The 9367-nt window shown below is 37.3% G+C and overlaps 1 non-coding gene across 1 annotated transcript; it reads right to left on the bottom strand.

Moving 5' to 3' along the window:
* Window positions 1-8872: 8872 nt before the first annotated feature.
* LOC127124717 (small nucleolar RNA R71) lies at window positions 8873-8979 on the bottom strand. Its single transcript, XR_007804179.1, has one exon. It is a non-coding gene; the product is annotated as a small nucleolar RNA R71 (small nucleolar RNA).
* Between the last annotated feature and the right edge of the window lie 388 nt (window positions 8980-9367).

The raw sequence follows: 9367 nt of genomic DNA, 5'->3' as shown, positions 1-9367 counted from the left end.
ACTCGCATGCAGTCTTTCCAGTAGCCGTAATTTTCACCGTTGAAAATAGGCGCTCTATTATATGCCCCCTTTGGTTCAGAATCCATACTGTTACAGGCAGCCACAGAGCACCAGCGAACCGGCGCTCTGATACCACTTGTTAGACGGTGTGGCTAGTGATCGAGAGGGGGGGTGAATAGATCACCTCTTCGAAATTTAACGGATTTGAAATTTTATCAGAGTTTTCAAAGTTGGCGGAAAAATCAGTCCCGAATTGACTTCCGTCTATTCTGAACCGCTACTAGAAAGCCGGACACACAAGTTTAATTGCTGGATTTTAATGAGAATGACAGAAACAATTCACACCAGAATTTTAACTAATTGAATGCACTTATCATTAAAGTCTATTTCTAATGAATAAAATCTAGCTAACCGTTTTGTCAAACAGTTGGTGTGTATGTGATCGATGATAAACAGCAATGGAGTTTAATTAAAAGTTTTCTTGCCACTGCTGTCTTGCAACAGGAACAATCACCACACACTAACTGAAATTGCGAAAACAGTTTTAAAACGTAAAGAGGAGTAAGGTAAGAATACGATACGCAGAGATTTGGTAAGGAAGTTCCCCACGTCGTCCTCGCGTGTGGGTACGTCTCCCTCTCAATTTCAAATGAAATTGAGAACTTTGATTATCAATATTTGCCGAATCCGTTGATACAAGGTTATGATACAAAGACAAAATTCTAAACTCTAAGAACCTCTTCTTGTATGAACCTTCACTTGATCTGAGCACGATCAAGATTTTCCTGCACGAAATTGCAAACAATTCACCGGTTCCACGACCTGCTTGCGAAATCCCCCGATTTCCAAACGCAACGCTGCGGCTGAATATGTTATGCAAACGTGACTCCCAAACCCTCAAGAACACTCCAGTTCTTGAAGGACAAACCAGTAGGTTTTTCCTAGAAACCCCCTTCAATCTTCAACTCAGCTAGATCCTCGATCGTTCCACTGCAAACCACAGCTAGATCCTTGATCGTACCACTGAACATTATCTCGATGCTTCTTTAATCCAAAGAACAAGAATGGTTATGTGTAAATGTTCTTGAAGAAAAGTGATTGAGAAGATGAAGAAGATGAAGTCTCTTTCAGGTTTCTAATTGCTCTCAAACAATTGCTCCAACACTGCTTTTGATCTTGTGTTCAATTGTTTTTCCTCAATGAATTCGTCTTTTTGCACTGCTGTCATAACCTGTCTTATATATGCTGCAAACCAGTTACTGTTATAACATAAAATAGCTTTATGTATTGATGCATAAGAGTGTGTATCGATGCATACTGTAAGATATGTGAATTTTTGGTGAAATTTATTAATCATGTATCGATGCATAATTCGTATGTATCGATGCATGTGATTATTTCACTAGTATGTATCGATGCCTAATGCGCATGTATTGATACACAGGCTGTTTCAATTGGTCATGTATCGATGCAGGGATCGTGTGGATCGATGCATAGAGTCTTTAGCCTTCCATGTATTGATGCATGACTCGTATGCATCGATGCATACTGAACAGAAAGGTTTTGTGATTTATCACATGCTGTATGTATCGATGCAGAGGCTTATGTATTGATGCATACTGACATAAAATGCATTTTAATTGTTATTTTAAGGGAAGTATCAATGTAGGTTTATATGTACAGTTATGCAATAATAGAGTGGGATGGAAAACATAATAAAAACACAAATGTATCATGTAATGCAATGCACAACCAACATTTGGATGATGATCACACAAGCTATCATTAAAAATTAATTCAAGGTAAAGAATTCTCTCACAAAATATTTTATTTGTTTCTTGACTTCTAAGTTTGATTTTGCTTCTGTTTACTAGTGTTTGACCTTGATTCCATTTTTCTTTGGTCAATGCAATTTGTTTACTTCATTTTGATTCCATTAATTTACATTCTTATTCATCTTTTTCTTTTTGATCAATGAGTTAAAGCTTGGTGGTTAGCCTTGATGTATGGGAGGTTTAACCTTCCTTGATTCAAATCTAATTCATCTTGATCAAAGATCAAGTGAATGGCTTTGCATTAAGGATAGGTTGCTTCTTAATCAAGCAAAAAACCTAAATCAATACAAGATCATTCCCATTTTCTTTTGGCATGGCAATTTGTAGGAGCTTGGCTTACTAGTCAAGGTCTCTAAATTGTGTTTGTTGCCTATATTTTTATTGACCGGCCTCAGATAGGTGTGACTACTACATTAGTCCACTTACGATTGCTTAACATAGCGCTAAATTGCCTTATGGCACACTAACACTAACCATTGACCATTAAATTTTAATTTAAGTCATTTAATTCTTGCAATTTACTTTATGCAATTTAATATCTTGTACATATTATTCATTTGCTTTTGCCCTTTGCTCATTTGAGCACATGTTTATGTTAATGCAATTTGCCTTTTGCTCACTTGAGCACATAATTATGTATATATTATTGTGCTTGTGTTTTGTTTTAATTGTTGTGAACCAAATGCAAATGGGCAAAAGGACTTAGACTTTAGGACATTCCCTATGCAAAATAAAGTCAAAGAGCAACTAGGCCTCATGCCTTTAGAATGCTTAATGTTGAAGACTTTGAAAGGACCTAACCTCTAAACTCACTCTTGTCCATTTCTTTGTTTGCATTATAGAACTTTTTGATGTGTGTGTTCTTGTGCTAGGGATTCCAACTTGAGCCTAATTGAAGAACCATTGTCATATGCATATAAAGTGAGAGATACAAGAGACATTGGAAGATTCCTAAGAGCTTGCTTGATTGATTGATTGCTTGAGTATTTGCTTATTTGCTTGCTTATTCCAAAGGATGGGAGCTACTTGGATCATCATTATGATCTCAAGAAGGGAACTCCATTTGTGGTTTTACTTCTCTTCATTTATCTTTGTATGATTAGGACTTAGCCATTCTTCTTCTTCCCTCCACTCTAACCCAAGCCAAGACTTTTGTGCAAACATTAACATTTGTTTTCAACATTAGAAACCTAAGCATTATGCTTTTGATTTTCAAACTTTCTCTTCATAAAACTTATTTTGAATTGAATTCTTAAGTCAACTTTGACCATATTTTGTAAGTACTTTTCATTGGTAAATACAAATCACTCAATTGTTTTTGTGGTTTCAATGGCCACTCCTTACCAAAGTTTTTTTTTTATAAACCTTAGCTATTAGGTTTGAGTTATCCTTTAATTTTATATAATACTCACCTATATCCTTAGTGATGGACAATGAGTCTTCCATGCTTATTATAGGGTTAACCCCTCACTAGCATGTTGAAGCTATCCTCACATGGTGGATTTGTGGTTTTGGGTTGAGTTTTCTCTCTTGGATAACAAAAGACCTTAAGGCTTTTGGACCAATCAACTCATCAACTTCTTTTGAGATTTTTACCCCGAACTACGAGGTTTTGATCCTAATCTTTTTTAATATGGTACATAGGCAATGGGTTTATCCATTCAAACACAAAATTGTAAATAATTTGTACATTCTTCTCTCATCTCCCTGATAACGCGAAAACACATTAGATAAATGCCTTAATTTACACTCAGAAATCACATCGTTCCGATTAATATCCTGATTATTACGCAAGTATTCGTGTTGTTTTTGCAGGTATTTGAATCTCCACACACTAAAGAGCAAAATGAAGAAAATAAAGAAAAAGAAGAAGAAACAAGCAAAAAAGCATAGAAAAACCAAAAGAACAGCAAAAGCAGATTTTGCTGATGTGACGAGCGAGAAACAAGCGAAAAAGCATAGAAAAACCAGAAGAACAGCAAAAGCAGATTTTGCTGATGTGACGATCGCCACACATTCATGACGCTCGTCACGACCCAGACTGTGACGACCGTCACAGGCCCATGACGAGCGTCACACGACCACAAACTGCGCTTTGAAGCAGTCAGCAACAGGCACCCAAAAGTGCCTATATTTCCTCCAACAGACTTTTCCCACGGATTCCACTCTCAAGACCAAGTTTTCCTTGATTTTCTCAACTACCAAGACCTAATGGACACTATATAAAGGACTCAATTGGGAAAAATTGAGGACGCCTACTTTGATATTTATGCTCTGCAGTTTAATTTTCAGTTTCTAGTTTTCAGCATTTTTCTTCCTTTCCAGCAACCTTGTTTCCGTTGCCTTATTGTATTCGCCATTTTTTAGTTTCTCTTTTTCCAGTTAGTTTTCCAGTTAGCCATAGTAGTAGTTTCCTACACTGGGGAACTACTACACCTTATTTTATTTTAGTAAGAAATCTGTATTGAAGAAGCAAAGCATACCGACTTGTGGAGGACTGCTCAAGTGCTCCAAGAATCGCTACACTCTGTACTTCGATCTCCTGGTTTTTATTGAATTATTATTATTATTGCCTATTTATTGTTATAAGCATGTCTTCCGCAATGTTAATTTGTGTATGCCTTGTGTTTACTTTATTTAACATGTCCGGCTAAACTACCGGTATCGTAATGTAGCAACCTAATTTGATGGGACTTAATAATAACCGGTGAAAACCTTTCTTCTCAAATAACCTTTTAGGCTGAAGTTTTTAATCTAAATTTAATTAACTTTATCACAAAAGCGTGAAAAGCTATTTAATACGATTTTGCCACGAGAGTGGGAAATTAACTAAGGTAAGAACCAACAATCGCGAGAGCGTGAGGCTCGAGCTGGATAGTAAAAATTAGGCATTGAATTTAGAACTTATTTATTTTCAAAAAGTAATTTTGACTTCAAATGGGACAGCGAGAGCGTACATTCTGACTTAAAGTTATAGGCCGAGTCAACAAACATAAGAGTGTAAGATAAAGTCTTTTAAATAAACATTTTCTACTGAGAGACATTTGGCATTTAAACTATTCACCGGTAACTTATCGAATCCTTGACGATTAATGCGCTGCATACTGATCCCTTCCATTAATTCTTCCTTAAAACCAAAATTTCCCCTTAGATTTACTATATTACCCCCGAACTTCTACCAATCAATTCCCTTAGCTAAACATAGTGACGTTAGCAGCACTAGTTTGACCATAGGTCCCTGTGGGATCGATATCTTTTAAAACTAAAGCGACTAGACTGTGCACTTGCAGTCAAGTACCCGACAAACTATATTTTGTATATAGCCACGACAAGCACCAAGTTTTTGGCGCCGTTGTCGGGGACCTGTTTTAGTCGAATAGTGCGATTCTTTCGTTGCACGGTATAAACTAAGGTAAAAACAAAAACGAATCTTCTCTCCTTTTCTTTCACTACGCCAAAAACTGGAATAGACAGCGCACCTTAGAGGGCACTTTATTACAAAAGCGCACTCTAAAGTGAAGCGAAAAAATAAGGAGCGAACAACTGGAATAGACAGCGCACTTTAGAGGGTGCTTTTGTAATAAAGCGCCCTCTAAGGTGAAGCGAAAAAATAAGGAGGAGATAGAGGGACAACAATACAGGGCGCTTTGTAGAAAGCGCCCTCTAAGGTTACCCTTAGAGGGCGCTTTTAAAAAAGCGCTCTATAAGTCCATGTGCATTTCCAGTTTATAAAGCGCTTTTGGAAAGCCTTAGAGAGCGCTTTCATAAGCGCCCTCTTAGGCCCCCTTTAGAGGGCGCTTTTTTTCCACAAGCGCCCTCTAAGGTCCCCTTTAGTAAACATTAAAATTATAACATACTGCGCGTTTTGTTATTTCACTCTCTATTATTTTCGTTCTTTTTCACGTTAGGGTTCTCACTGCTACAATTTTCGCTACTTCTAAGGCGTTCTCCTTCCACCTTTGTTAGATCTACGACGTTTCCTCCTTCTATTAATTCGTTGTTAGCTGTTCGATTTTGACACCATAGGTATTTTTCTAATCTTCATATTACTTGGTTTCTCTTCTGACGTTCGCTATTGTTCATTTTTGGTTTCATTTTTCTTGGTTCATACATTTATTGAGTATTCTCAACAATAATTATTGTGTTGCAATGCTAGCAATGGAAACTAGGCATTATGGGTTAAATTTCACCAACTGTTCCATTTGTTTCTCGATGTAGAAAAAGGAGGCAGCAATATCTAAAACACCTTCTACCAATCAAAGGTATACTATGCAACTTATGAGTGTATTTATTCTAGCATACATAGCGTAGCTAGTAACTTAAGAAGTTTAGGTATGGATGTTATTTGATAGAGTAAATTAGAGTCGACTATTCTTCTGTTAGCTTTCAGTTAGACCATTATACAATTCTACATATATATTTTCTAGTCAATGTTTATCTTTTGTAAAAACTATATGATGATATATAACTATGCTACAAATTAGTGCATACCACTAATGCTTAATGCATGGTTCATACATTCTCATGCTATTGAAGTCAAATATATTTGAAAATATTGAGAAACTAACTCAATAAAGCAAAATTGTTTTGGTTTTGGGTTGTTGTTGGAGACATGAATGCCCTGCATAGAGACTAACTCAATAAAGCGAAATTGTTTTGTCTCATCCCATTTTTGGTTTCTCTTCTGAAATTGTTTTTTGTTTATTCTAATTAGTAATGGATAATACATGGATGTCTTCCAATCGATTGTCGAGAGAGTACGAGAATGGGGTATCAGAATTCGTTAAGTTTGCCGTTGCGCACGCCGAAGACCCCAGTAGAATGATATGTCCTTGCTTGGGTTGTTGTTATGGGAAACGGGTTGACGCAATTCAGTTGACATCGCATCTAATGAGGCATGGAATTGATCGAAGTTATACATGTTGGAATTTACATGGTGAGAAAAGTAACGAGAATGTTGAACCGGGGGATAGTACGACCTATGCCTCAAACTATAGTGGCGCAGATACATACGATTGTGATCGAGTTGAAGAGATAGCATATGGTCCAAGTTTCCATGTTTTTTCTTATAGCGCATACGCGATTAATGGATACACATTTTATACCAAAGAACAAGATGATAAAAGTACTATGCAGAATAGTGGTGTCACCGTGGTAGCTGAAGCAATGCACATATCAAGTGTGAAGGACTTAAACCCTAAATTTGCAAATCTGTTGTATTTTGGTGTTATCGAGCGCATTTGGGTGTTTGATTATGAGAAGTTTCAGATTCCTATATTTGGTTGCAAGTGGGTTGAAAATAATAACGGCATTCGAATGGATAAGTCAGGATTTTTGCAAGTGGATCTTAATAGGGTGGGATACAAAGATGAGTATTTTATTCTAGCCTCTCAAGCTAGACAAGTGTTCTATGTCAATGATCCGAAAAGTACGAAATGGTCTATAGTTCTTTTTTCCAACAAAGTAATTGATGAAAACACTGGAGATCAAGGTGATATTGATGTTGAGATTGAATCGTTTACCAGAAATGATCAAGATGAGAATATTATATCAAATGGTTCATATATTAGAAATGATCATAATGAGGGTATTTGGATCAATCCAACCGTCCGTGTTGTTAAGAGACATGTAGAACATATTCCAACCAAGAAAAGAAAGAGAACTTAGTGAAAAAGGTACAGGTCAAATGATTTTAATTGTTTTCTTTATTACAGGTAAAATGGCTTTTATTACAGCAAATTGAGTCAGTTGCATAAAAAAAGAAGGTATAAACACAATTATATGATATTTATGCATAGAAAATGTTAATTCTTGATCTTATACTTCACCTAACTAATTTTATGATATTTTAGGTTCATGCTATTGATATTGAACAAAAAGAGGTTGTTGCTAAGAAGACTGCGGCTAGCAAAAAAAACATACATCTCAGAGATGCTTTTGCTACTTAGTTTTATTTCTTTTTAAGTTATGAATTGGTTGTATATTTAGAATCTTTAGAAGTTAAATGATTATATATCAGTGGATTGTTGTATATGTATGGATTGTTGTATATAAGGCTTGTTGAATGCAATGTGTGAAAAAGGGCTTCAAATTATACAGTTTTAGGTGTACTGCTTCAATATACAGGTTGTCTAAAATAAATAAAAAAATATAGCGCTTTTTAAACAAAAAAATTTAAATAACCACCCACTTTAGAGGGCGCTTTCCAAAATAAGCGCCCTCTAAACCCTTTAAATTTCCACTTTAGAGGGCGCTTTCCAGTAAAAGCGCCCTCTAAACCCTTAAAAGTTTCCACTTTAGAGGGCGCTTTCTTTAAAAAGCGCCCTCTAAAGTGGCCCTTAAAGGGCTTAAAGCCACTTTAGAGAGCGCTTTCACCAGGAAAAAAAGCGCTGTCTTTACCTATGCTAGCGCCAGATTAGAGGGCGCTTTAAAGCGCTGTTATAGGACAAAAAAAGCGCCCTCTTTTCCCTTATTTGGCGTAGTGTTTCCCTGATTGTATGCCAAGTACTCGCTCACAAGGCGATAACTTAGCACCACCAATCCCTGAATTAGAACGTTTCCTTTACGTGAGACGCCGAATACACGAATATCAACAAAAATGCGGTATTTCGGACATCTCCTGTCCTCCTAAATCAGAAGAAAAACCAAACATGGCTGAGGAAGGACCCCAGAATCATCCTCTTAAATTCTACGCTACCCCATCTCAACAAGAACCTCACAATAGCATTGCTGCCCCCGCTATAAATTGAAACGATTTCAAGTTGAAACCCTCACTCTTATCAGCCGTCCAACAACATCAATTTGCTGGAAATCCAACAGAGGATCCTAATGAACACCTGACCAAGTTTGTGCAGTACGCCGATACTGTAAAAGCGAATGGTGTATCTCAAGATGCGATAAGACTGCGCCTTTTTCCCTTTTCTCTAAGAGACAGAGCTTTGGCTTGGTTGCAATCCTTGCCCTCCAACTCTGTTACAACGTGGGAGGAGCTGAAGAACGTCTTCTTATCCAGATACTTTCCGCCAAGCAAAACCGCTATGCTGAGAGCCCAAATCAACGGATTCAGGCAAAGAGATATGGAATCTATCTACGAAGCGTGGGAGAGATACAAGGACATGATGAGAATATGTCCAAATCACGGTCTAGAAGACTGGGTGATCATTCACACGTTTTATAATGGGCTTCTGTATAACACAAGACTTACAATAGACGCTGCCGCGGGCGGTGCACTTATGGATAAGCCATACACCGAAGCCTATCAACTCATTGAAAACATGGCTCAAAACCATTGCCAATGGGGAGGTGAACGAACTCCAGTGGAAAAGTCCCAGACTAAGGGTGGAATGTACGAAATCAGTAGCCTTGACCATGTTCATGCAAAGGTAGATGCCCTTGTCCAAAAATTAGATAACTTGACCATACCACCCCTAGCCACTGTGGCTGTTGTAACTCCAAACTGTGAGCTATGTGGAAACCCTGGACACACTGCACAAGAATGTCAAATACTAGCAGGAGTCCCAACAGATCAAGTG

The sequence above is a fragment of the Lathyrus oleraceus genome, chromosome 2, assembly GCF_024323335.1.
Source record: "Lathyrus oleraceus cultivar Zhongwan6 chromosome 2, CAAS_Psat_ZW6_1.0, whole genome shotgun sequence".
Classification (NCBI taxonomy): Eukaryota; Viridiplantae; Streptophyta; class Magnoliopsida; order Fabales; family Fabaceae; genus Lathyrus; species Lathyrus oleraceus.
Note: the sequence above shows the minus strand (reverse complement) of the source record. Positions and strands in the feature narration are given on the sequence as shown.